At 40.1% G+C, this 22735-nt stretch overlaps 52 non-coding genes across 52 annotated transcripts; all 52 read right to left on the bottom strand.

Moving 5' to 3' along the window:
* Positions 1-146: 146 nt before the first annotated feature.
* On the bottom strand, positions 147-217 carry Trnag-gcc. Its single transcript has one exon. It is a non-coding gene; the product is annotated as a tRNA-Gly (tRNA).
* Positions 218-979: 762 nt separating this feature from the next.
* Trnag-gcc lies at positions 980-1050 on the bottom strand. Its single transcript has one exon. It is a non-coding gene; the product is annotated as a tRNA-Gly (tRNA).
* Positions 1051-1223: 173 nt separating this feature from the next.
* Positions 1224-1294, bottom strand: Trnag-gcc. Its single transcript has one exon. It is a non-coding gene; the product is annotated as a tRNA-Gly (tRNA).
* A 198-nt stretch (positions 1295-1492) lies between these two features.
* Positions 1493-1565, bottom strand: Trnaa-agc. The gene has a single exon. It is a non-coding gene; the product is annotated as a tRNA-Ala (tRNA).
* Positions 1566-2058: 493 nt separating this feature from the next.
* Positions 2059-2129, bottom strand: Trnag-gcc. The gene has a single exon. It is a non-coding gene; the product is annotated as a tRNA-Gly (tRNA).
* Positions 2130-2326: 197 nt separating this feature from the next.
* Positions 2327-2399, bottom strand: Trnaa-agc. The gene has a single exon. It is a non-coding gene; the product is annotated as a tRNA-Ala (tRNA).
* A 492-nt stretch (positions 2400-2891) lies between these two features.
* On the bottom strand, positions 2892-2962 carry Trnag-gcc. The gene has a single exon. It is a non-coding gene; the product is annotated as a tRNA-Gly (tRNA).
* Positions 2963-3160: 198 nt separating this feature from the next.
* Positions 3161-3233, bottom strand: Trnaa-agc. Its single transcript has one exon. It is a non-coding gene; the product is annotated as a tRNA-Ala (tRNA).
* A 491-nt stretch (positions 3234-3724) lies between these two features.
* Positions 3725-3795, bottom strand: Trnag-gcc. Its single transcript has one exon. It is a non-coding gene; the product is annotated as a tRNA-Gly (tRNA).
* Positions 3796-3968: 173 nt separating this feature from the next.
* Positions 3969-4039, bottom strand: Trnag-gcc. Its single transcript has one exon. It is a non-coding gene; the product is annotated as a tRNA-Gly (tRNA).
* A 198-nt stretch (positions 4040-4237) lies between these two features.
* Positions 4238-4310, bottom strand: Trnaa-agc. The gene has a single exon. It is a non-coding gene; the product is annotated as a tRNA-Ala (tRNA).
* A 489-nt stretch (positions 4311-4799) lies between these two features.
* Trnag-gcc lies at positions 4800-4870 on the bottom strand. The gene has a single exon. It is a non-coding gene; the product is annotated as a tRNA-Gly (tRNA).
* A 198-nt stretch (positions 4871-5068) lies between these two features.
* On the bottom strand, positions 5069-5141 carry Trnaa-agc. The gene has a single exon. It is a non-coding gene; the product is annotated as a tRNA-Ala (tRNA).
* A 493-nt stretch (positions 5142-5634) lies between these two features.
* Positions 5635-5705, bottom strand: Trnag-gcc. Its single transcript has one exon. It is a non-coding gene; the product is annotated as a tRNA-Gly (tRNA).
* Positions 5706-5903: 198 nt separating this feature from the next.
* Trnaa-agc lies at positions 5904-5976 on the bottom strand. The gene has a single exon. It is a non-coding gene; the product is annotated as a tRNA-Ala (tRNA).
* Positions 5977-6468: 492 nt separating this feature from the next.
* On the bottom strand, positions 6469-6539 carry Trnag-gcc. The gene has a single exon. It is a non-coding gene; the product is annotated as a tRNA-Gly (tRNA).
* Positions 6540-6737: 198 nt separating this feature from the next.
* On the bottom strand, positions 6738-6810 carry Trnaa-agc. Its single transcript has one exon. It is a non-coding gene; the product is annotated as a tRNA-Ala (tRNA).
* Positions 6811-7301: 491 nt separating this feature from the next.
* Trnag-gcc lies at positions 7302-7372 on the bottom strand. Its single transcript has one exon. It is a non-coding gene; the product is annotated as a tRNA-Gly (tRNA).
* Positions 7373-7545: 173 nt separating this feature from the next.
* On the bottom strand, positions 7546-7616 carry Trnag-gcc. Its single transcript has one exon. It is a non-coding gene; the product is annotated as a tRNA-Gly (tRNA).
* Positions 7617-7814: 198 nt separating this feature from the next.
* Positions 7815-7887, bottom strand: Trnaa-agc. Its single transcript has one exon. It is a non-coding gene; the product is annotated as a tRNA-Ala (tRNA).
* A 758-nt stretch (positions 7888-8645) lies between these two features.
* On the bottom strand, positions 8646-8718 carry Trnaa-agc. Its single transcript has one exon. It is a non-coding gene; the product is annotated as a tRNA-Ala (tRNA).
* Positions 8719-9210: 492 nt separating this feature from the next.
* On the bottom strand, positions 9211-9281 carry Trnag-gcc. Its single transcript has one exon. It is a non-coding gene; the product is annotated as a tRNA-Gly (tRNA).
* Positions 9282-9479: 198 nt separating this feature from the next.
* Trnaa-agc lies at positions 9480-9552 on the bottom strand. The gene has a single exon. It is a non-coding gene; the product is annotated as a tRNA-Ala (tRNA).
* A 492-nt stretch (positions 9553-10044) lies between these two features.
* Trnag-gcc lies at positions 10045-10115 on the bottom strand. The gene has a single exon. It is a non-coding gene; the product is annotated as a tRNA-Gly (tRNA).
* A 198-nt stretch (positions 10116-10313) lies between these two features.
* Positions 10314-10386, bottom strand: Trnaa-agc. Its single transcript has one exon. It is a non-coding gene; the product is annotated as a tRNA-Ala (tRNA).
* A 492-nt stretch (positions 10387-10878) lies between these two features.
* Positions 10879-10949, bottom strand: Trnag-gcc. The gene has a single exon. It is a non-coding gene; the product is annotated as a tRNA-Gly (tRNA).
* Positions 10950-11147: 198 nt separating this feature from the next.
* On the bottom strand, positions 11148-11220 carry Trnaa-agc. Its single transcript has one exon. It is a non-coding gene; the product is annotated as a tRNA-Ala (tRNA).
* Positions 11221-11712: 492 nt separating this feature from the next.
* Trnag-gcc lies at positions 11713-11783 on the bottom strand. The gene has a single exon. It is a non-coding gene; the product is annotated as a tRNA-Gly (tRNA).
* Positions 11784-11981: 198 nt separating this feature from the next.
* Trnaa-agc lies at positions 11982-12054 on the bottom strand. The gene has a single exon. It is a non-coding gene; the product is annotated as a tRNA-Ala (tRNA).
* A 492-nt stretch (positions 12055-12546) lies between these two features.
* On the bottom strand, positions 12547-12617 carry Trnav-gac. Its single transcript has one exon. It is a non-coding gene; the product is annotated as a tRNA-Val (tRNA).
* Positions 12618-12815: 198 nt separating this feature from the next.
* Positions 12816-12888, bottom strand: Trnaa-agc. Its single transcript has one exon. It is a non-coding gene; the product is annotated as a tRNA-Ala (tRNA).
* Positions 12889-13380: 492 nt separating this feature from the next.
* Positions 13381-13451, bottom strand: Trnag-gcc. Its single transcript has one exon. It is a non-coding gene; the product is annotated as a tRNA-Gly (tRNA).
* Positions 13452-14213: 762 nt separating this feature from the next.
* On the bottom strand, positions 14214-14284 carry Trnag-gcc. The gene has a single exon. It is a non-coding gene; the product is annotated as a tRNA-Gly (tRNA).
* A 173-nt stretch (positions 14285-14457) lies between these two features.
* On the bottom strand, positions 14458-14528 carry Trnag-gcc. The gene has a single exon. It is a non-coding gene; the product is annotated as a tRNA-Gly (tRNA).
* Positions 14529-14726: 198 nt separating this feature from the next.
* Trnaa-agc lies at positions 14727-14799 on the bottom strand. Its single transcript has one exon. It is a non-coding gene; the product is annotated as a tRNA-Ala (tRNA).
* Positions 14800-15557: 758 nt separating this feature from the next.
* On the bottom strand, positions 15558-15630 carry Trnaa-agc. Its single transcript has one exon. It is a non-coding gene; the product is annotated as a tRNA-Ala (tRNA).
* Positions 15631-16122: 492 nt separating this feature from the next.
* On the bottom strand, positions 16123-16193 carry Trnag-gcc. Its single transcript has one exon. It is a non-coding gene; the product is annotated as a tRNA-Gly (tRNA).
* A 198-nt stretch (positions 16194-16391) lies between these two features.
* Trnaa-agc lies at positions 16392-16464 on the bottom strand. Its single transcript has one exon. It is a non-coding gene; the product is annotated as a tRNA-Ala (tRNA).
* A 492-nt stretch (positions 16465-16956) lies between these two features.
* Positions 16957-17027, bottom strand: Trnag-gcc. The gene has a single exon. It is a non-coding gene; the product is annotated as a tRNA-Gly (tRNA).
* A 198-nt stretch (positions 17028-17225) lies between these two features.
* Trnaa-agc lies at positions 17226-17298 on the bottom strand. The gene has a single exon. It is a non-coding gene; the product is annotated as a tRNA-Ala (tRNA).
* Positions 17299-17790: 492 nt separating this feature from the next.
* Positions 17791-17861, bottom strand: Trnag-gcc. The gene has a single exon. It is a non-coding gene; the product is annotated as a tRNA-Gly (tRNA).
* A 198-nt stretch (positions 17862-18059) lies between these two features.
* Trnaa-agc lies at positions 18060-18132 on the bottom strand. Its single transcript has one exon. It is a non-coding gene; the product is annotated as a tRNA-Ala (tRNA).
* A 492-nt stretch (positions 18133-18624) lies between these two features.
* Trnag-gcc lies at positions 18625-18695 on the bottom strand. Its single transcript has one exon. It is a non-coding gene; the product is annotated as a tRNA-Gly (tRNA).
* Positions 18696-18893: 198 nt separating this feature from the next.
* On the bottom strand, positions 18894-18966 carry Trnaa-agc. Its single transcript has one exon. It is a non-coding gene; the product is annotated as a tRNA-Ala (tRNA).
* Positions 18967-19458: 492 nt separating this feature from the next.
* Trnag-gcc lies at positions 19459-19529 on the bottom strand. Its single transcript has one exon. It is a non-coding gene; the product is annotated as a tRNA-Gly (tRNA).
* A 198-nt stretch (positions 19530-19727) lies between these two features.
* Trnaa-agc lies at positions 19728-19800 on the bottom strand. The gene has a single exon. It is a non-coding gene; the product is annotated as a tRNA-Ala (tRNA).
* Positions 19801-20292: 492 nt separating this feature from the next.
* On the bottom strand, positions 20293-20363 carry Trnav-gac. Its single transcript has one exon. It is a non-coding gene; the product is annotated as a tRNA-Val (tRNA).
* A 198-nt stretch (positions 20364-20561) lies between these two features.
* On the bottom strand, positions 20562-20634 carry Trnaa-agc. The gene has a single exon. It is a non-coding gene; the product is annotated as a tRNA-Ala (tRNA).
* A 492-nt stretch (positions 20635-21126) lies between these two features.
* Trnag-gcc lies at positions 21127-21197 on the bottom strand. The gene has a single exon. It is a non-coding gene; the product is annotated as a tRNA-Gly (tRNA).
* Positions 21198-21395: 198 nt separating this feature from the next.
* On the bottom strand, positions 21396-21468 carry Trnaa-agc. The gene has a single exon. It is a non-coding gene; the product is annotated as a tRNA-Ala (tRNA).
* A 492-nt stretch (positions 21469-21960) lies between these two features.
* Trnag-gcc lies at positions 21961-22031 on the bottom strand. The gene has a single exon. It is a non-coding gene; the product is annotated as a tRNA-Gly (tRNA).
* Positions 22032-22229: 198 nt separating this feature from the next.
* On the bottom strand, positions 22230-22302 carry Trnaa-agc. Its single transcript has one exon. It is a non-coding gene; the product is annotated as a tRNA-Ala (tRNA).
* Positions 22303-22735: the final 433 nt, after the last annotated feature.

Below are 22735 nucleotides of genomic sequence, written 5' to 3'. Positions count from 1 at the left end.
AAGGAAAATCGGTTTTGTTTCTTGTGTTAAAGCTATGCTTTTAATTTGCAGTTTACCGATTTAAGTACACAACACAGGAGTTTAATAGAAAATATAGGTACTGACATTTGCATTTGATGTTTTCCAGCCAAAAACAAAATAAACATTGCACTGGCTGGGAATCGAACCCGGGCCTCCCGCGTGGCAGGCGAGAATTCTACCACTGAACCACCAGTGCCTTCCTGTTTAGCAGCAGAATATTTCCAGATACAGTACAAAATAAATTCGCGTCGATTTGATTGATAAGACATGTCTTCTGAGGTGGTTGAAAATCAAATTCTAAAACACTTTTTATTATTCCAATAGGCATTATTTGCACTCTAACTTAGTCGAAATTGCCTAAAAAATGGATTTCTCTTTACCAAGCAAAAAAATCTGGAGAATCCGGGTATCGATCCCGGTACCTCCCAAATGCTAAGCGGGCGCTCTACCATTTGAGCTAATCCCCCAGTAATCAGAACTAAACCACATGAAGCTGCATATGGCTGATTCTGAACTGCTTTCCAGGATATTTAAATACAAACGCAAAATCATAAAGACACATTGAAAACAATCAAACAAAGTTTTTAGCTTGCAAGAGAGTCTCTATAATTTTGCGCGAGTAGTTTTGAAATTTGGTACAAACACAATCTTTTTTGGCTCGAATACAATTGCTAATGTTTGTAAATCTTCTTGATATCAGAGCCAAAAGAATGACGCACCTCTAGCAGAGCAAGGTTTCGATCCTCGGACCTCTGGGTTATGGGCCCAGCACACTTCCACTGCGCCACTCTGCTAACGATTGAAGCCTTGGGGAGGAAATTCGGTTTTGTTTCTTGTGTTAAAGCTATGATTTTAATTTGCAGTTTACCGATTTAAGTACACAACACAGGAGTTTCATAGAAAATATAGGTACTGACATTTGCATTTGATGTTTTCCAGCCAAAAACAAAATAAACATTGCACTGGCCGGGAATCGAACCCGGGCCTCCCGCGTGGCAGGCGAGAATTCTACCACTGAACCACCAGCGCCACTCTGCTGACCATTGAAGCCTTTGGAAGGAAATTCGGTTTTGTTTCTTGTGTTAAAGCTATGATTTTAATTTGCAGTTTACCGATTTAAGTACACAACACAGGAGTTTAATAGAAAATATAGGTACTGACATTTGCATTTGATGTTTTCCAGCCAAAAACAAAATAAACATTGCACTGGCCGGGAATCGAACCCGGGCTTCACGCGTGGCAGGCGAGAATTCTACCACTGAACCACCAGTGCCTTACTGTTTAGCAGCAAAATATTTCCAGATACAGTACAAAATAAATTCGCGTCGATTTGATTGATAAGACCTGTCTTCTGAGGTGGTTGAAAATCAAATTCTAAAACACTTTTTATTATTCCAATAGGCATTATTTGCACTCTAACTTAGTCGAAATTGCCTAAAAAATGGATTTCTCTTTACCAAGCAAAAAAATCTGGAGAATCCGGGTATCGATCCCGGTACCTCCCGCATGCTAAGCGGGCGCTCTACCATTTGAGCTAATCCCCCAGTAATCAGAACTAAACCACATGAAGCTGCATATGGCTGATTCTGAACTGCTTTCCAGGATATTTAAATACAAACGCAAAATCATAAAGACACATTGAAAACAATCAAACAAAGTTTTTAGCTTGCAAGAGAGTCTCTATAATTTTGCGCGAGTAGTTTTGAAATTTTGTACAAACACAATCTTTATTGGCTCGAATACAATTGCTAATGTTTTGTTTCTCTTCTTGATATCTTCGACAACAAAATGACGCACCTCTAGCAGAGCAAGGTTTCGATCCTCGGACCTCTGGGTTATGGGCCCAGCACGCTTCCACTGCGCCACTCTGCTAACGATTGAAGCCTTGGGGAGGAAATTCGGTTTTGTTTCTTGTGTTAAAGCTATGATTTTAATTTGCAGTTTACCGATTTAAGTACACAACACAGGAGTTTCATAGAAAATATAGGTACTGACATTTGCATTTGATGTTTTCCAGCCAAAAACAAAAATAAACATTGCACTGGCCGGGAATCGAACCCGGGCTTCCCGCGTGGCAGGCGAGAATTCTACCACTGAACCACCAGTGCCTTCCTGTTTAGCAGCAAAATATTTCCAGATACAGTACAAAATAAATTCGCGTCGATTTGATTGATAAGACCTGTCTTCTGAGGTGGTTGAAAATCAAATTCTAAAACACTTTTATTATTCCAATAGGCATTATTTGCACTCTAACTTAGTCGAAATTGCCTAAAAAATGGATTTCTCTTTACCAAGCGAAAAAATCTGGAGAATCCGGGTATCGATCCCGGTACCTCCCGCATGCTAAGCGGGCGCTCTACCATTTGAGCTAATCCCCCAGTAATCAGAACTAAACCACATGAAGCTGCATATGGCTGATTCTGAACTGCTTTCCAGGATATTTAAATACAAACGCAAAATCATAAAGACACATTGAAAACAATCAAACAAAGTTTTTAGCTTGCAAGAGAGTCTCTATAATTTTGCGCGAGTAGTTTTGAAATTTTGTACAAACACAATCTTTATTGGCTCGAATACAATTGCTAATGTTTTGTTTCTCTTCTTGATATCTTCGACAACAAAAAGACGCACCTCTAGCAGAGCAAGGTTTCGATCCTCGGACCTCTGGGTTATGGGCCCAGCACGCTTCCACTGCGCCACTCTGCTAATGATTGAAGCCTTGGGGAGGAAATTCGGTTTTGTTTCTTGTGCTAAAGCTATGATTTTAATTTGCAGTTTACCGATTTAAGTACACAACACAGGAGTTTCATAGAAAATATAGGTACTGACATTTGCATTTGATGTTTTCCAGCCAAAAACAAAATAAACATTGCACTGGCCGGGAATCGAACCCGGGCTTCCCGCGTGGCAGGCGAGAATTCTACCACTGAACCACCAGTGCATTCCTGTTTAGCAGCAGAATATTTCCAGATACAGTACAAAATAAATTCGTGTCGATTTGATTGATAAGACCTGTCTTCTGAGGTTGTTGAAAATCAAATTCTAAAACGCTTTTTATTATTCCAATAGGCATTATTTGCACTCTAACTTAGTCGAAATTGCCTAAAAAATGGATTTCTCTTTACCAAGCAAAAAAATCTGGAGAATCCGGGTATCGATCCCGGTACCTCCCGCATGCTAAGCGGGCGCTCTACCATTTGAGCTAATCCCCCAGTAATCAGAACTAAACCACATGAAGCTGCATATGGCTGATTCTGAACTGCTTTCCAGGATATTTAAATACAAACGCAAAATCATAAAGACACATTGAAAACAATCAAACAAAGTTTTTAGCTTGCAAGAGAGTCTCTATAATTTTGCGCGAGTAGTTTTGAAATTTTGTACAAACACAATCTTTTTTGGCTCGAATACAATTGCTAATGTTTGTAAATCTTCTTGATATCAGAGCCAAAAGAATGACGCACCTCTAGCAGAGCAAGGTTTCGATCCTCGGACCTCTGGGTTATGGGCCCAGCACGCTTCCACTGCGCCACTCTGCTAACGATTAAAGCCTTGGGGAGGAAATTCGGTTTTGTTTCTTGTGTTAAAGCTATGATTTTAATTTGCAGTTTAACGATTTAAGTACACAACACAGGAGTTTAATAGAAAATATAGGTACTGACATTTGCATTTGATGTTTTCCAGCCAAAAACAAAATAAACATTGCACTGGCCGGGAATCGAACCCGGGCCTCCCGCGTGGCAGGCGAGAATTTCACCACTGAACCACCAGCGCCACTCTGCTGACCATTGAAGCCTTTGGAAGGAAAATCGGTTTTGTTTTTTGTGTTAAAGCTATGCTTTTAATTTGCAGTTTACCGATTTAAGTACACAACACAGGAGTTTAATAGAAAATATAGGTACTGACATTTGCATTTGATGTTTTCCAGCCAAAAACAAAATAAACATTGCACTGGCCGGGAATCGAACCCGGGCTTCCCGCGTGGCAGGCGAGAATTCTACCACTGAACCACCAGTGCCTTCCTGTTTAGCAGCAAAATATTTCCAGATACAGTACAAAATAAATTCGTGTCGATTTGATTGATAAGACCTGTCTTCTGAGGTGGTTGAAAATCAAATTCTAAAACGCTTTTTATTATTCCGATAGGCATTATTTGCACTCTAACTTAGTCGAAATTGCCTAAAAAATGGATTTCTCTTTACCAAGCGAAAAAATCTGGAGAATCCGGGTATCGATCCCGGTACCTCCCGCATGCTAAGCGGGCGCTCTACCATTTGAGCTAATCCCCCAGTAATCAGAACTAAACCACATGAAGCTGCATATGGCTGATTCTGAACTGCTTTCCAGGATATTTAAATACAAACGCAAAATCATCAAGACACATTGAAAACAATCAAACAAAGTTTTTAGCTTGCAAGAGAGTCTATAATTTTGCGCGTGTAGTTTTGAAATTTTGTACAAACACAATCTTTTTTGGCTCGAATACAATTGCTAATGTTTGTTTATCTTCTTGATATCAGCGCCAAAAAAATGACGCACCTCTAGCAGAGCAAGGTTTCGATCCTCGGACCTCTGTGTTATGGGCCCAGCATGCTTCCACTGCGCCACTCTGCTGACCATTGAAGCCTTTGGAAGGAAAATCGGTTTTGTTTCTTGTGTTAAAGCTATGCTTTTAATTTGCAGTTTACCGATTTAAGTACACAACACAGGAGTTTAATAGAAAATATAGGTACTGACATTTGCATTTGATGTTTTCCAGCCAAAAACAAAATAAACATTGCACTGGCCGGGAATCGAACCCGGGCTTCCCGCGTGGCAGGCGAGAATTCTACCACTGAACGACCAGTGCCTTCCTGTTTAGCAGCAAAATATTTCCAGATACAGTACAAAATAAATTCGTGTCGATTTGATTGATAAGACATGTCTTCTGAGGTGGTTGAAAATCAAATTCTAAAACGCTTTTTATTATTCCAATAGGCATTATTTGCACTCTAACTTAGTCGAAATTGCCTAAAAAATGGATTTCTCTTTACCAAGCGAAAAAATCTGGAGAATCCGGGTATCGATCCCGGTACCTCCCGCATGCTAAGCGGGCGCTCTACCATTTGAGCTAATCCCCCAGTAATCAGAACTAAACCACATGAAGCTGCATATGGCTGATTCTGAACTGCTTTCCAGGATAGTTAAATACAAACGCAAAATCATAAAGACACATTGAAAACAATCAAACAAAGTTTTTAGCTTGCAAGAGAGTCTCTATAATTTTGCGCGAGTAGTTTTGAAATTTTGTACAAACACAATCTTTATTGGCTCGAATACAATTGCTAATGTTTTGTTTCTCTTCTTGATATCTTCGACAACAAAATGACGCACCTCTAGCAGAGCAAGGTTTCGATCCTCGGACCTCTGGGTTATGGGCCCAGCACGCTTCCACTGCGCCACTCTGCTAACGATTGAAGCCTTGGGGAGGAAATTCGGTTTTGTTTCTTGTGTTAAAGCTATGATTTTAATTTGCAGTTTACCGATTTAAGTACACAACACAGGAGTTTCATAGAAAATATAGGTACTGACATTTGCATTTGATGTTTTCCAGCCAAAAACAAAAATAAACATTGCACTGGCCGGGAATCGAACCCGGGCTTCCCGCGTGGCAGGCGAGAATTCTACCACTGAACCACCAGTGCCTTCCTGTTTAGCAGCAAAATATTTCCAGATACAGTACAAAATAAATTCGCGTCGATTTGATTGATAAGACCTGTCTTCTGAGGTGGTTGAAAATCAAATTCTAAAACACTTTTAATTATTCCAATAGGCATTATTTGCACTCTAACTTAGTCGAAATTGCCTAAAAAATGGATTTCTCTTTACCAAGCGAAAAAATCTGGAGAATCCGGGTATCGATCCCGGTACCTCCCGCATGCTAAGCGGGCGCTCTACCATTTGAGCTAATCCCCCAGTAATCAGAACTAAACCACATGAAGCTGCATATGGCTGATTCTGAACTGCTTTCCAGGATATTTAAATACAAACGCAAAATCATAAAGACACATTGAAAACAATCAAACAAAGTTTTTAGCTTGCAAGAGAGTCTCTATAATTTTGCGCGAGTAGTTTTGAAATTTTGTACAAACACAATCTTTATTGGCTCGAATACAATTGCTAATGTTTTGTTTCTCTTCTTGATATCTTCGACAACAAAAAGACGCACCTCTAGCAGAGCAAGGTTTTGATCCTCGGACCTCTGGGTTATGGGCCCAGCACGCTTCCACTGCGCCACTCTGCTAATGATTGAAGCCTTGGGGAGGAAATTCGGTTTTGTTTCTTGTGCTAAAGCTATGATTTTAATTTGCAGTTTACCGATTTAAGTACACAACACAGGAGTTTCATAGAAAATATAGGTACTGACATTTGCATTTGATGTTTTCCAGCCAAAAACAAAATAAACATTGCACTGGCCGGGAATCGAACCCGGGCTTCCCGCGTGGCAGGCGAGAATTCTACCACTGAACCACCAGTGCATTCCTGTTTAGCAGCAGAATATTTCCAGATACAGTACAAAATAAATTCGTGTCGATTTGATTGATAAGACCTGTCTTCTGAGGTTGTTGAAAATCAAATTCTAAAACGCTTTTTATTATTCCAATAGGCATTATTTGCACTCTAACTTAGTCGAAATTGCCTAAAAAATGGATTTCTCTTTACCAAGCAAAAAAATCTGGAGAATCCGGGTATCGATCCCGGTACCTCCCGCATGCTAAGCGGGCGCTCTACCATTTGAGCTAATCCCCCAGTAATCAGAACTAAACCACATGAAGCTGCATATGGCTGATTCTGAACTGCTTTCCAGGATATTTAAATACAAACGCAAAATCATAAAGACACATTGAAAACAATCAAACAAAGTTTTTAGCTTGCAAGAGAGTCTCTATAATTTTGCGCGAGTAGTTTTGAAATTTTGTACAAACACAATCTTTTTTGGCTCGAATACAATTGCCAATGTTTGTAAATCTTCTTGATATCAGAGCCAAAAGAATGACGCACCTCTAGCAGAGCAAGGTTTCGATCCTCGGACCTCTGGGTTATGGGCCCAGCACGCTTCCACTGCGCCACTCTGCTAACGATTGAAGCCTTGGGGAGGAAATTCGGTTTTGTTTCTTGTGTTAAAGCTATGATTTTAATTTGCAGTTTAACGATTTAAGTACACAACACAGGAGTTTCATAGAAAATATAGGTACTGACATTTGCATTTGATGTTTTCCAGCCAAAAACAAAATAAACATTGCACTGGCCGGGAATCGAACCCGGGCCTCCCGCGTGGCAGGCGAGAATTTCACCACTGAACCACCAGCGCCACTCTGCTGACCATTGAAGCCTTTGGAAGGAAAATCGGTTTTGTTTCTTGTGTTAAAGCTATGCTTTTAATTTGCAGTTTACCGATTTAAGTACACAACACAGGAGTTTAATAGAAAATATAGGTACTGACATTTGCATTTGATGTTTTCCAGCCAAAAACAAAATAAACATTGCACTGGCCGGGAATCGAACCCGGGCTTCCCGCGTGGCAGGCGAGAATTCTACCACTGAACCACCAGTGCCTTCCTGTTTAGCAGCAAAATATTTCCAGATACAGTACAAAATAAATTCGTGTCGATTTGATTGATAAGACCTGTCTTCTGAGGTGGTTGAAAATCAAATTCTAAAACGCTTTTTATTATTCCAATAGGCATTATTTGCACTCTAACTTAGTCGAAATTGCCTAAAAAATGGATTTCTCTTTACCAAGCGAAAAAATCTGGAGAATCCGGGTATCGATCCCGGTACCTCCCGCATGCTAAGCGGGCGCTCTACCATTTGAGCTAATCCCCCAGTAATCAGAACTAAACCACATGAAGCTGCATATGGCTGATTCTGAACTGCTTTCCAGGATATTTAAATACAAACGCAAAATCATCAAGACACATTGAAAACAATCAAACAAAGTTTTTAGCTTGCAAGAGAGTCTATAATTTTGCGCGAGTAGTTTTGAAATTTTGTACAAACACAATCTTTTTTGGCTCGAATACAATTGCTAATGTTTGTTTATCTTCTTGATATCAGCGCCAAAAAAATGACGCACCTCTAGCAGAGCAAGGTTTCGATCCTCGGACCTCTGTGTTATGGGCCCAGCATGCTTCCACTGCGCCACTCTGCTGACCATTGAAGCCTTTGGAAGGAAAATCGGTTTTGTTTCTTGTGTTAAAGCTATGCTTTTAATTTGCAGTTTACCGATTTAAGTACACAACACAGGAGTTTAATAGAAAATATAGGTACTGACATTTGCATTTGATGTTTTCCAGCCAAAAACAAAATAAACATTGCACTGGCAGGTAATCGAACCCGGGCTTCACGCGTGGCAGGCGAGAATTCTACCACTGAACCACCAGTGCCTTCCTGTTTAGCAGCAAAATATTTCCAGATACAGTACAAAATAAATTCGCGTCGATTTGATTGATAAGACCTGTCTTCTGAGGTGGTTGAAAATCAAATTCTAAAACACTTTTTATTATTCCAATAGGCATTATTTGCACTCTAACTTAGTCGAAATTGCCTAAAAAATGGATTTCTCTTTACCAAGCAAAAAAATCTGGAGAATCCGGGTATCGATCCCGGTACCTCCCGCATGCTAAGCGGGCGCTCTACCATTTGAGCTAATCCCCCAGTAATCAGAACTAAACCACATGAAGCTGCATATGGCTGATTCTGAACTGCTTTCCAGGATATTTAAATACAAACGCAAAATCATAAAGACACATTGAAAACAATCAAACAAAGTTTTTAGCTTGCAAGAGAGTCTCTATAATTTTGCGCGAGTAGTTTTGAAATTTTGTACAAACACAATCTTTATTGGCTCGAATACAATTGCTAATGTTTTGTTTCTCTTCTTGATATCTTCGACAACAAAATGACGCACCTCTAGCAGAGCAAGGTTTCGATCCTCGGACCTCTGGGTTATGGGCCCAGCACGCTTCCACTGCGCCACTCTGCTAACGATTGAAGCCTTGGGGAGGAAATTCGGTTTTGTTTCTTGTGTTAAAGCTATGATTTTAATTTGCAGTTTACCGATTTAAGTACACAACACAGGAGTTTCATAGAAAATATAGGTACTGACATTTGCATTTGATGTTTTCCAGCCAAAAACAAAATAAACATTGCACTGGCCGGGAATCGAACCCGGGCTTCCCGCGTGGCAGGCGAGAATTCTACCACTGAACGACCAGTGCCTTCCTGTTTAGCAGCAAAATATTTCCAGATACAGTACAAAATAAATTCGCGTCGATTTGATTGATAAGACCTGTCTTCTGAGGTGGTTGAAAATCAAATTCTAAAACACTTTTTATTATTCCAATAGGCATTATTTGCACTCTAACTTAGTCGAAATTGCCTAAAAAATGGATTTCTCTTTACCAAGCGAAAAAATCTGGAGAATCCGGGTATCGATCCCGGTACCTCCCGCATGCTAAGCGGGCGCTCTACCATTTGAGCTAATCCCCCAGTAATCAGAACTAAACCACATGAAGCTGCATATGGCTGATTCTGAACTGCTTTCCAGGATATTTAAATACAAACGCAAAATCATAAAGACACATTGAAAACAATCAAACAAAGTTTTTAGCTTGCAAGAGAGTCTCTATAATTTTGCGCGAGTAGTTTTGAAATTTTGTACAAACACAATCTTTATTGGCTCGAATACAATTGCTAATGTTTTGTTTCTCTTCTTGATATCTTCGACAACAAAAAGACGCACCTCTAGCAGAGCAAGGTTTCGATCCTCGGACCTCTGGGTTATGGGCCCAGCACGCTTCCACTGCGCCACTCTGCTAACGATTGAAGCCTTGGGGAGGAAATTCGGTTTTGTTTCTTGTGTTAAAGCTATGATTTTAATTTGCAGTTTACCGATTTAAGTACACAACACAGGAGTTTCATAGAAAATATAGGTACTGACATTTGCATTTGATGTTTTCCAGCCAAAAACAAAATAAACATTGCACTGGCCGGGAATCGAACCCGGGCTTCCCGCGTGGCAGGCGAGAATTCTACCACTGAACCACCAGTGCCTTCCTGTTTAGCAGCAAAATATTTCCAGATACAGTACAAAATAAATTCGCGTCGATTTGATTGATAAGACCTGTCTTCTGAGGTGGTTGAAAATCAAATTCTAAAACACTTTTTATTATTCCAATAGGCATTATTTGCACTCTAACTTAGTCGAAATTGCCTAAAAAATGGATTTCTCTTTACCAAGCGAAAAAATCTGGAGAATCCGGGTATCGATCCCGGTACCTCCCGCATGCTAAGCGGGCGCTCTACCATTTGAGCTAATCCCCCAGTAATCAGAACTAAACCACATGAAGCTGCATATGGCTGATTCTGAACTGCTTTCCAGGATATTTAAATACAAACGCAAAATCATAAAGACACATTGAAAACAATCAAACAAAGTTTTTAGCTTGCAAGAGAGTCTCTATAATTTTGCGCGAGTAGTTTTGAAATTTTGTACAAACACAATCTTTATTGGCTCGAATACAATTGCTAATGTTTTGTTTCTCTTCTTGATATCTTCGACAACAAAAAGACGCACCTCTAGCAGAGCAAGGTTTCGATCCTCGGACCTCTGGGTTATGGGCCCAGCACGCTTCCACTGCGCCACTCTGCTAATGATTGAAGCCTTGGGGAGGAAATTCGGTTTTGTTTCTTGTGCTAAAGCTATGATTTTAATTTGCAGTTTACCGATTTAAGTACACAACACAGGAGTTTCATAGAAAATATAGGTACTGACATTTGCATTTGATGTTTTCCAGCCAAAAACAAAATAAACATTGCACTGGCCAGGAATCGAACCCGGGCTTCCCGCGTGGCAGGCGAGAATTCTACCACTGAACCACCAGTGCCTTCCTGTTTAGCAGCAGAATATTTCCAGATACAGTACAAAATAAATTCGTGTCGATTTGATTGATAAGACCTGTCTTCTGAGGTGGTTGAAAATCAAATTCTAAAACGCTTTTTATTATTCCAATAGGCATTATTTGCACTCTAACTTAGTCGAAATTGCCTAAAAAATGGATTTCTCTTTCCCAAGCAAAATAATCTGGAAAATCCGGGTATCGATCCCGGTACCTCCCGCATGCTAAGCGGGCGCTCTACCATTTGAGCTAATTCCCCAGTAATCAGAACTAAAGCACATGAAGCTGCATATGGCTGATTCTGAACTGCTTTCCAGGATATTTAAATACAAACGCAAAATCATAAAGACACGTTGAAAACAATCAAACACAGTTTTTAGCTTGCAAGAGAGTCTCTATAATTTTGCGCGAGTAGTTTTGAAATTTTGTACAAACACAATCTTTATTGGCTCGAATACAATTGCTAATGTTTTGTTTCTCTTCTTGATATCTTCGACAAAAAAATGACGCACCTCTAGCAGAGCAAGGTTTTGATCCTCGGACCTCTGGGTTATGGGCTCAGCACGCTTCCACTGCGCCACTCTGCTAACGATTGAAGCCTTGGGGAGGAAATTCGGTTTTGTTTCTTGTGTTAAAGCTATGCTTTTAATCTACAGTTCACCGATTTAAGTACACAACACAGGACTTTAATAGAAAATATAGGTACTGACATTTGCATTTGATGTGTTCCAGCCAAAAACAAAATAAACATTGCACTGGCCGGGAATCGAACCCGGGCTTCCCGCGTGGCAGGCGAGAATTCTACCACTGAACCACCAGTGCCTTCCTGTTTAGCAGCAAAATATTTCCAGATACAGTACAAAATAAATTCGCGTCGATTTGATTGATAAGACCTGTCTTCTGAGGTGGTTGAAAATCAAATTCTAAAACACTTTTTATTATTCCAATAGGCATTATTTGCACTCTAACTTAGTCGAAATTGCCTAAAAAATGGATTTCTCTTTACCAAGCAAAAAAATCTGGAGAATCCGGGTATCGATCCCGGTACCTCCCGCATGCTAAGCGGGCGCTCTACCATTTGAGCTAATCCCCCAGTAATCAGAACTAAACCACATGAAGCTGCATATGGCTGATTCTGAACTGCTTTCCAGGATATTTAAATACAAACGCAAAATCATAAAGACACATTGAAAACAATCAAACAAAGTTTTTAGCTTGCAAGAGAGTCTCTATAATTTTGCGCGAGTAGTTTTGAAATTTTGTACAATCACAATCTTTATTGGCTCGAATACAATTGCTAATGTTTTGTTTCTCTTCTTGATATCTTCGACAACAAAATGACGCACCTCTAGCAGAGCAAGTTTTCGATCCTCGGACCTCTGGGTTATGGGCCCAGCACGCTTCCACTGCGCCACTCTGCTAATGATTGAAGCCTTGGGGAGGAAATTCGGTTTTGTTTCTTGTGCTAAAGCTATGATTTTAATTTGCAGTTTACCGATTTAAGTACACAACACAGGAGTTTCATAGAAAATATAGGTACTGACATTTGCATTTGATGTTTTCCAGCCAAAAACAAAATAAACATTGCACTGGCCGGGAATCGAACCCGGGCCTCCTGCGTGTCAGGCAAGAATTCTACCACTGAACCACCAGTGCCTTCCTGTTTAGCAGCAGAATATTTCCAGATACAGTACAAAATAAATTCGTGTCGATTTGATTGATAAGACCTGTCTTCTGAGGTGGTTGAAAATCAAATTCTAAAACGCTTTTTATTATTCCAATAGGCATTATTTGCACTCTAACTTAGTCGAAATTGCCTAAAAAATGGATTTCTCTTTACCAAGCGAAAACATCTGGAGAATCCGGGTATCGATCCCGGTACCTCCCGCATGCTAAGCGGGCGCTCTACCATTTGAGCTAATCCCCCAGTAATCAGAACTAAACCACATGAAGCTGCATATGGCTGATTCTGAACTGCTTTCCAGGATATTTAAATACAAACGCAAAATCATAAAGACACATTGAAAACAATCAAACAAAGTTTTTAGCTTGCAAGAGAGTCTCTATAATTTTGCGCGAGTAGTTTTGAAATTTTGTACAAACACAATCTTTATTGGCTCGAATACAATTGCTAATGTTTTGTTTCTCTTCTTGATATCAGCGACAAAAAAATGACGCACCTCTAGCAGAGCAAGGTTTCGATCCTCGGACCTCTGGGTTATGGGCCCAGCACGCTTCCACTGCGGCACTCTGCTAACGATTGAAGCCTTGGGGAGGAAACTCGGTTTTGTTTCTTGTGTTAAAGCTATGATTTTAATTTGCAGTTTACCGATTTAAGTACACAACACAGGAGTTTAATAGAAAATATAGGTACTGACATTTGCATTTGATGTTTTCCAGCCAAAAACAAAATAAACATTGCACTGGCTGGAAATCGAACCCGGGCCTCCCGCGTGGCAGGCGAGAATTCTACCACTGAACCACCAGTGCCTTCCTGTTTAGCAGCAGAATATTTCCAGATACAGTACAAAATAAATTCGTGTCGATTTGATTGATACGACCTGTCTTCTGAGGTGGTTGAAAATCAAATTCTAAAACGCTTTTTATTATTCCAATAGGCATTATTTGCACTCTAACTTAGTCGAAATTGCCTAAAAAATGGATTTCTCTTTACCAAGCAAAAAAATCTGGAGAATCCGGGTATCGATCCCGGTACCTCCAGCATGCTAAGCGGGCGCTCTACCATTTGAGCTAATCCCCCAGTAATCAGAACTAAACCACATGAAGCTGCATATGGCTGATTCTGAACTGCTTTCCAGGATATTTAAATACAAACGCAAAATCATAAAGACACATTGAAAACAATCAAACAAAGTTTTTAGCTTGCAAGAGAGTCTCTATAATTTTGCGCGAGTAGTTTTGAAATTTTGTACAAACACAATCTTTTTTGGCTCGAATACAATTGCTAATGTTTGTAAATCTTCTTGATATCAGAGCCAAAAGAATGACGCACCTCTAGCAGAGCAAGGTTTCGATCCTCGGACCTCTGGGTTATGGGCCCAGCACGCTTCCACTGCGCCACTCTGCTAACGATTGAAGCCTTGGGGAGGAAATTCGGTTTTGTTTCTTGTGTTAAAGCTATGATTTTAATTTGCAGTTTAACGATTTAAGTACACAACACAGGAGTTTCATAGAAAATATAGGTACTGACATTTGCATTTGATGTTTTCCAGCCAAAAACAAAATAAACATTGCACTGGCCGGGAATCGAACCCGGGCCTCCCGCGTGGCAGGCGAGATTTTTTCCACTGAACCACCAGCGCCACTCTGCTGACCATTGAAGCCTTTGGAAGGAAAATCGGTTTTGTTTCTTGTGTTAAAGCTATGCTTTTAATTTGCAGTTTACCGATTTAAGTACACAACACAGGAGTTTAATAGAAAATATAGGTACTGACATTTGCATTTGATGTTTTCCAGCCAAAAACAAAATAAACATTGCACTGGCCGGGAATCGAACCCGGGCTTCCCGCGTGGCAGGCGAGAATTCTACCACTGAACGACCAGTGCCTTCCTGTTTAGCAGCAAAATATTTCCTGATACAGTACAAAATAAATTTGTGTCGATTGGATTGATAAGACCTGTCTTCTGAGGTGGTTGAAAATCAAATTCTAAAACGCTTTTTATTATTCCAATAGGCATTATTTGCACTCTAACTTAGTCGAAATTGCCTAAAAAATGGATTTCTCTTTACAAAGCGAAAAAATCTGGAGAATCCGGGTATCGATCCCGGTACCTCCCGCATGCTAAGCGGGCGCTCTACCATTTGAGCTAATCCCCCAGTAATCAGAACTAAACCACATGAAGCTGCATATGGCTGATTCTGAACTGCTTTCCAGGATATTTAAATACAAACGCAAAATCATAAAGACACATTGAAAACAATCAAACAAAGTTTTTAGCTTGCAAGAGAGTCTATAATTTTGCGCGAGTAGTTTTGAAATTTTGTACAAACACAATCTTTTTTGGCTCGAATACAATTGCTAATGTTTGTTTATCTTCTTGATATCAGCGCCAAAAAAATGACGCACCTCTAGCAGAGCAAGGTTTCGATCCTTGGACCTCTGTGTTATGGGCCCAGCATGCTTCCACTGCGCCACTCTGCTGACCATTGAAGCCTTTGGAAGGAAAATCGGTTTTGTTTCTTGTGTTAAAGCTATGCTTTTAATTTGCAGTTTACCGTTTTAAGTACACAACACAGGAGTTTAATAGAAAATATAGGTACTGACATTTGCATTTGATGTTTTCCAGCCAAAAACAAAATAAACATTGCACTGGCAGGTAATCGAACCCGGGCTTCACGCGTGGCAGGCGAGAATTCTACCACTGAACCACCAGTGCCTTCCTGTTTAGCAGCAAAATATTTCCAGATACAGTACAAAATAAATTCGCGTCGATTTGATTGATAAGACCTGTCTTCTGAGGTGGTTGAAAATCAAATTCTAAAACACTTTTTATTATTCCAATAGGCATTATTTGCACTCTAACTTAGTCGAAATTGCCTAAAAAATGGATTTCTCTTTACCAAGCAAAAAAATCTGGAGAATCCGGGTATCGATCCCGGTACCTCCCGCATGCTAAGCGGGCGCTCTACCATTTGAGCTAATCCCCCAGTAATCAGAACTAAACCACATGAAGCTGCATATGGCTGATTCTGAACTGCTTTCCAGGATATTTAAATACAAACGCAAAATCATAAAGACACATTGAAAACAATCAAACAAAGTTTTTAGCTTGCAAGAGAGTCTCTATAATTTTGCGCGAGTAGTTTTGAAATTTTGTACAAACACAATCTTTATTGGCTCGAATACAATTGCTAATGTTTTGTTTCTCTTCTTGATATCTTCGACAACAAAATGACGCACCTCTAGCAGAGCAAGGTTTCGATCCTCGGACCTCTGGGTTATGGGCCCAGCACGCTTCCACTGCGCCACTCTGCTAACGATTGAAGCCTTGGGGAGGAAATTCGGTTTTGTTTCTTGTGCTAAAGCTATGATTTTAATTTGCAGTTTACCGATTTAAGTACACAACACAGGAGTTTCATAGAAAATATAGGTACTGACATTTGCATTTGATGTTTTCCAGCCAAAAACAAAATAAACATTGCACTGGCCGGGAATCGAACCCGGGCTTCCCGCGTGGCAGGCGAGAATTCTACCACTGAACCACCAGTGCCTTCCTGTTTAGCAGCAAAATATTTCCAGATACAGTACAAAATAAATTCGCGTCGATTTGATTGATAAGACCTGTCTTCTGAGGTGGTTGAAAATATAATTCTAAAACGCTTTTTATTATTCCAATAGGCATTATTTGCACTCTAACTTAGTCGAAATTGCCTAAAAAATGGATTTCTCTTTACCAAGCGAAAAAATCTGGAGAATCCGGGTATCGATCCCGGTACCTCCCGCATGCTAAGCGGGCGCTCTACCATTTGAGCTAATCTCCCAGTAATCAGAACTAAACCACATGAAGCTGCATATGGCTGATTCTGAACTGCTTTCCAGGATATTTAAATACAAACGCAAAATCATAAAGACACATTGAAAACAATCAAACAAAGTTTTTAGCTTGCAAGAGAGTCTCTATAATTTTGCGCGAGTAGTTTTGAAATTTTGTACAAACACAATCTTTATTGGCTCGAATACAATTGCTAATGTTTTGTTTCTCTTCTTGATATCTTCGACAACAAAAAGACGCACCTCTAGCAGAGCAAGGTTTCGATCCTCGGACCTCTGGGTTATGGGCCCAGCACGCTTCCACTGCGCCACTCTGCTAATGATTGAAGCCTTGGGGAGGAAATTCGGTTTTGTTTCTTGTGTTAAAGCTATGATTTTAATTTGCAGTTTACCGATTTAAGTACACAACACAGGAGTTTCATAGAAAATATAGGTACTGACATTTGCATTTGATGTTTTCCAGCCAAAAACAAAATAAACATTGCACTGGCCGGGAATCGAACCCGGGCTTCCCGCGTGGCAGGCGAGAATTCTACCACTGAACCACCAGTGCCTTCCTGTTCAGCAGCAAAATATTTCCAGATACAGTACAAAATAAATTCGCGTCGATTTGATTGATAAGACCTGTCTTCTGAGGTGGTTGAAAATCAAATTCTAAAACGCTTTTTATTATTCCAATAGGCATTATTTGCACTCTAACTTAGTCGAAATTGCCTAAAAAATGGATTTCTCTTTACCAAGCGAAGAAATCTGGAGAATCCGGGTATCGATCCCGGTACCTCCCGCATGCTAAGCGGGCGCTCTACCATTTGAGCTAATCCCCCAGTAATCAGAACTAAACCACATGAAGCTGCATATGGCTGATTCTGAACTGTTTTCCAGGATATTTAAATACAAACGCAAAATCATAAAAACACATTGAAAACAATCAAACAAAGTTTTTAGCTTGCAAGAGAGTCTCTATAATTTTGCGCGAGTAGTTTTGAAATTTTGTACAAACACAATCTTTATTGGCTCGAATACAATTGCTAATGTTTTGTTTCTCTTCTTGATATCTTCGACAACAAAATGACGCACCTCTAGCAGAGCAAGGTTTCGATCCTCGGACCTCTGGGTTATGGGCCCAGCACGCTTCCACTGCGCCACTCTGCTAATGATTGAAGCCTTGGGGAGGAAATTCGGTTTTGTTTCTTGTGCTAAAGCTATGATTTTAATTTGCAGTTTACCGATTTAAGTACACAACACAGGAGTTTCATAGAAAATATAGGTACTGACATTTGCATTTGATGTTTTCCAGCCAAAAACAAAATAAACATTGCACTGGCCGGGAATCGAACCCGGGCTTCCCGCGTGGCAGGCGAGAATTCTACCACTGAACCACCAGTGCCTTCCTGTTTAGCAGCAAAATATTTCCAGATACAGTACAAAATAAATTCGCGTCGATTTGATTGATAAGACCTGTCTTCTGAGGTGGTTGAAAATCAAATTCTAAAACGCTTTTTATTATTCCAATAGGCATTATTTGCACTCTAACTTAGTCGAAATTGCCTAAAAAATGGATTTCTCTTTACCAAGCGAAAAAATCTGGAGAATCCGGGTATCGATCCCGGTACCTCCCGCATGCTAAGCGGGCGCTCTACCATTTGAGCTAATCCCCCAGTAATCAGAACTAAACCACATGAAGCTGCATATGGCTGATTCTGAACTGTTTTCCAGGATATTTAAATACAAACGCAAAATCATAAAAACACATTGAAAACAATCAAACAAAGTTTTTAGCTTGCAAGAGAGTCTCTATAATTTTGCGCGAGTAGTTTTGAAATTTTGTACAAACACAATCTTTATTGGCTCGAATACAATTGCTAATGTTTTGTTTCTCTTCTTGATATCTTCGACAACAAAATGACGCACCTCTAGCAGAGCAAGGTTTCGATCCTCGGACCTCTGGGTTATGGGCCCAGCACGCTTCCACTGCGCCACTCTGCTAATGATTGAAGCCTTGGGGAGGAAATTCGGTTTTGTTTCTTGTGCTAAAGCTATGATTTTAATTTGCAGTTTACCGATTTAAGTACACAACACAGGAGTTTCATAGAAAATATAGGTACTGACATTTGCATTTGATGTTTTCCAGCCAAAAACAAAATAAACATTGCACTGGCCGGGAATCGAACCCGGGCTTCCCGCGTGGCAGGCGAGAATTCTACCACTGAACCACCAGTGCCTTCCTGTTTAGCAGCAAAATATTTCCAGATACAGTACAAAATAAATTCGCGTCGATTTGATTGATAAGACCTGTCTTCTGAGGTGGTTGAAAATCAAATTCTAAAACGCTTTTTATTATTCCAATAGGCATTATTTGCACTCTAACTTAGTCGAAATTGCCTAAAAAATGGATTTCTCTTTACCAAGCGAAAAAATCTGGAGAATCCGGGTATCGATCCCGGTACCTCCCGCATGCTAAGCGGGCGCTCTACCATTTGAGCTAATCCCCCAGTAATCAGAACTAAACCACATGAAGCTGCATATGGCTGATTCTGAACTGCTTTCCAGGATATTTAAATACAAACGCAAAATCATAAAGACACATTGAAAACAATCAAACAAAGTTTTTAGCTTGCAAGAGAGTCTCTATAATTTTGCGCGAGTAGTTTTGAAATTTTGTACAAACACAATCTTTATTGGCTCGAATACAATTGCTAATGTTTTGTTTCTCTTCTTGATATCTTCGACAACAAAAAGACGCACCTCTAGCAGAGCAAGGTTTCGATCCTCGGACCTCTGGGTTATGGGCCCAGCACGCTTCCACTGCGCAACTCTGCTAATGATTGAAGCCTTGGGGAGGAAATTCGGTTTTGTTTCTTGTGTTAAAGCTATGATTTTAATTTGCAGTTTACCGATTTAAGTACACAACACAGGAGTTTCATAGAAAATATAGGTACTGACATTTGCATTTGATGTTTTCCAGCCAAAAACAAAATAAACATTGCACTGGCCGGGAATCGAACCCGGGCTTCCCGCGTGGCAGGCGAGAATTCTACCACTGAACCACCAGTGCCTTCCTGTTTAGCAGCAAAATATTTCCAGATACAGTACAAAATAAATTCGCGTCGATTTGATTGATAAGACCTGTCTTCTGAGGTGGTTGAAAATCAAATTCTAAAACGCTTTTTATTATTCCAATAGGCATTATTTGCACTCTAACTTAGTCGAAATTGCCTAAAAAATGGATTTCTCTTTACCAAGCGAAGAAATCTGGAGAATCCGGGTATCGATCCCGGTACCTCCCGCATGCTAAGCGGGCGCTCTACCATTTGAGCTAATCCCCCAGTAATCAGAACTAAACCACATGAAGCTGCATATGGCTGATTCTGAACTGTTTTCCAGGATATTTAAATACAAACGCAAAATCATAAAAACACATTGAAAACAATCAAACAAAGTTTTTAGCTTGCAAGAGAGTCTCTATAATTTTGCGCGAGTAGTTTTGAAATTTTGTACAAACACAATCTTTATTGGCTCGAATACAATTGCTAATGTTTTGTTTCTCTTCTTGATATCTTCGACAACAAAATGACGCACCTCTAGCAGAGCAAGGTTTCGATCCTCGGACCTCTGGGTTATGGGCCCAGCACGCTTCCACTGCGCCACTCTGCTAATGATTGAAGCCTTGGGGAGGAAATTCGGTTTTGTTTCTTGTGCTAAAGCTATGATTTTAATTTGCAGTTTACCGATTTAAGTACACAACACAGGAGTTTCATAGAAAATATAGGTACTGACATTTGCATTTGATGTTTTCCAGCCAAAAACAAAATAAACATTGCACTGGCCGGGAATCGAACCCGGGCCTCCTGCGTGTCAGGCGAGAATTCTACCACTGAACCACCAGTGCCTTCCTGTTTAGCAGCAGAATATTTCCAGATACAGTACAAAATAAATTCGTGTCGATTTGATTGATAAGACCTGTCTTCTGAGGTGGTTGAAAATCAAATTCTAAAACGCTTTTTATTATTCCAATAGGCATTATTTGCACTCTAACTTAGTCGAAATTGCCTAAAAAATGGATTTCTCTTTACCAAGCGAAAAAATCTGGAGAATCCGGGTATCGATCCCGGTACCTCCCGCATGCTAAGCGGGCGCTCTACCATTTGAGCTAATCCCCCAGTAATCAGAACTAAACCACATGAAGCTGCATATGGCTGATTCTGAACTGCTTTCCAGGATATTTAAATACAAACGCAAAATCATAAAGACACATTGAAAACAATCAAACAAAGTTTTTAGCTTGCAAGAGAGTCTCTATAATTTTACGCGAGTAGTTTTGAAATTTTGGACAAACACAATCTTTATTGGCTCGAATACAATTGCTAATGTTTTGTTTCTCTTCTTGATATCTTCGACAACAAAAAGACGCACCTCTAGCAGAGCAAGGTTTCGATCCTCGGACCTCTGGGTTATGGGCCCAGCACGCTTCCACTGCGCCACTCTGCTAATGATTGAAGCCTTGGGGAGGAAATTCGGTTTTGTTTCTTGTGTTAAAGCTATGATTTTTATTTGCAGTTTACCGATTTAAGTACACAACACAGGAGTTTCATAGAAAATATAGGTACTGACATTTGCATTTGATGTTTTCCAGCCAAAAACAAAATAAACATTGCACTGGCCGGGAATCGAACCCGGGCTTCCCGCGTGGCAGGCGAGAATTCTACCACTGAACCACCAGTGCCTTCCTGTTTAGCAGCAGAATATTTCCAGATACAGTACAAAATAAATTCGTGTCGATTTGATTGATAAGACCTGTCTTCTGAGGTGGTTGAAAATCAAATTCTAAAACGCTTTTTATTATTCCAATAGGCATTATTTGCACTCTAACTTAGTCGAAATTGCCTAAAAAATGGATTTCTCTTTACCAAGCAAAAAAATCTGGAAAATCCGGGTATCGATCCCGGTACCTCCCGCATGCTAAGCGGGCGCTCTACCATTTGAGCTAATTCCCCAGTAATCAGAACTAAAGCACATGAAGCTGCATATGGCTGATTCTGAACTGCTTTCCAGGATATTTAAATACAAACGCAAAATCATAAAGACACGTTGAAAACAATCAAACACAGTTTTTAGCTTGCAAGAGAGTCTCTATAATTTTGCGCGAGTAGTTTTGAAATTTTGTACAAACACAATCTTTATTGGCTCGAATACAATTGCTAATGTTTTGTTTCTCTTCTTGATATCTTCGACAAAAAAATGACGCACCTTTAGCAGAGCAAGGTTTCGATCCTCGGACCTCTGGGTTTTGGGCTCAGCACGCTTCCACTGCGCCACTCTGCTAACGATTGAAGCCTTGGGGAGGAAATTCGGTTTTGTTTCTTGTGTTAAAGCTATGCTTTTAATCTACAGTTCACCGATTTAAGTACACAACACAGGACTTTAATAGAAAATATAGGTACTGACATTTGCATTTGATGTGTTCCAGCCAAAAACAAAATAAACATTGCACTGGCCGGGAATCGAACCCGGGCTTCCCGCGTGGCAGGCGAGAATTCTACCACTGAACCACCAGTGCCTTCCTGTTTAGCAGCAAAATATTTCCAGATACAGTACAAAATAAATTCGCGTCGATTTGATTGATAAGACCTGTCTTCTGAGGTGGTTGAAAATCAAATTCTAAAACACTTTTTATTATTCCAATAGGCATTATTTGCACTCTAACTTAGTCGAAATTGCCTAAAAAATGGATTTCTCTTTACCAAGCGAAAAAATCTGGAGAATCCGGGTATCGATCCCGGTACCTCCCGCATGCTAAGCGGGCGCTCTACCATTTGAGCTAATCCCCCAGTAATCAGAACTAAACCACATGAAGCTGCATATGGCTGATTCTGAACTGCTTTCCAGGATATTTAAATACAAACGCAAAATCATAAAGACACATTGAAAACAATCAAACAAAGTTTTTAGCTTGCAAAAGAGTCTCTATAATTTTGCGCGAGTAGTTTTGAAATTTTGTACAAACACAATCTTTATTGGCTCGAATACAATTGCTAATGTTTTGTTTCTCTTCTTGATATCAGCGACAAAAAAATGACGCACCTCTAGCAGAGCAAGGTTTCGATCCTCGGACCTCTGGGTTATGGGCCAAGCTCGCTTCCACTGCGCCACTCTGCTAACGATTGAAGCCTTGGGGAGGAAATTCGGATTTGTTTCTTGTGTTAAAGCTATGATTTTAATTTGCAGTTTACCGATTTAAGTACACAACACAGGAGTTTAATA

The sequence above is a fragment of the Nematostella vectensis genome, chromosome 8 (assembly GCF_932526225.1).
Source record: "Nematostella vectensis chromosome 8, jaNemVect1.1, whole genome shotgun sequence".
Taxonomy (NCBI): domain Eukaryota; kingdom Metazoa; phylum Cnidaria; class Anthozoa; order Actiniaria; family Edwardsiidae; genus Nematostella; species Nematostella vectensis.
Note: the sequence above shows the minus strand (reverse complement) of the source record. Positions and strands in the feature narration are given on the sequence as shown.